Source organism: Arachis ipaensis, chromosome B5 (genome assembly GCF_059453495.1).
Source record: "Arachis ipaensis isolate K30076 ecotype BB chromosome B5, ASM5945349v1, whole genome shotgun sequence".
NCBI classification, from domain to species: Eukaryota; Viridiplantae; Streptophyta; class Magnoliopsida; order Fabales; family Fabaceae; genus Arachis; species Arachis ipaensis.
In genome coordinates this window covers 95563741-95564939 of record NC_142440.1, presented here as the reverse complement: position 1 = coordinate 95564939, position 1199 = coordinate 95563741, and the positions used below count along the sequence as shown (strand labels likewise).

At 43.2% G+C, this 1199-nt stretch overlaps 1 non-coding gene across 1 annotated transcript; it reads left to right on the top strand.

Moving 5' to 3' along the window:
- Positions 1 to 423: 423 nt before the first annotated feature.
- LOC148565053 (small nucleolar RNA R71) lies at positions 424 to 530 on the top strand. Its single transcript, XR_015884399.1, has one exon. It is a non-coding gene; the product is annotated as a small nucleolar RNA R71 (small nucleolar RNA).
- The last annotated feature ends 669 nt before the right edge of the window (positions 531 to 1199 follow it).

The following is a 1199-nucleotide window of genomic DNA, read 5'->3' as shown; positions in this document are numbered from 1 at the left end:
CTCCAACCAGGGTTGTAGGTCTTGGAGTATGGGTCATAATTTTGTCTAGGTGAATTCCCAATGTAGTTGACTTACTCCTACTCACTCTCTGCCTCTTCATTCACTCCTTCTTGGGTTGCTGATGAAGTGGTGATTGCTGCTACTTGGTTCCTTTCCATCTTCTTGGTGAGGTCAGCCAGCTGCTTGGTAATGAGCTTATTTTGGGCCAGCAGAGCATCTACATTGTTTAGCTCCATCACTCCTCTAGTGTTCCCTCCTTCTAAAGCATAGAAATAGTCATTTTCTGCTACAGTTTCAATGACATCTATGGCCTCCTCAATGGTCTTCTTCTTGTTCAGAGATCCCCCGGATGAGTGGTCTACTGCTTTCTTTGATTCATAAGAAAGGCCTTCATAGAAAATGTGTAGCTGCACCCATTCATTGAATATATCTGGTGGACACCTCCTTGTGAGGTACTTAAACCTCTCCCATGCTTCATATAGAGTCTCACCATCTTGTTGCCTGAAAGTTTGGACCTCATCTCTCAGCCTGTTGATTCTTTGGGGATGATAGAATCTGGCTAAAAATTTGTTCACCACATCTTCCCAAGTTGTCAAACTCTCCTTCGGAAAAGACTCCGGCCACTTGGCTACCTTATCCTTGAGTGAGAATGGAAATAAGAGCAGTCTATAGGAGTCAGAATGAACACCATTAGACTTCACCGTGTCACATATCCTCAGGAAGGTGGTTAGATGTTGATTGGGGTCTTCTTGGACGCTTCCTTCAAACGAACAAATGTTCGAAACAAGGGTGATGAGCTATGGTTTTAGTTCAAAATTGTTGGCATGGATGGTTGGCTTTTGAATGCTACTTCCACAGTTTCTTGTGTTTGGGTTGATGTAAGAGCCTAAAACTCTTCTCTCTTCCCCAGCATGATTTGCTCGACCTTCTCTGCCATGGTTGTGAGCCTCTTCTTCATGATGGTTTTCCATGTTTTCTTCCATGTTTGGTTCAAAGTATTCCTCCTCTTCCTCGGCACCAACTACTCATTTTTCTCTTGCTTCCCTCCTTAATCTAAAGAAGGTCCTCTCAGGTTGAGAATCAAAGGAAGTTGAAGCCCCGCTTCTTCTCCCTGTCATACAACCAACAAAGCACAAGCAAGGAAAATAGATGCAGAAAGTATTTCTGTTAGAATTACTGTTAGTGTGAGTGATGCAATA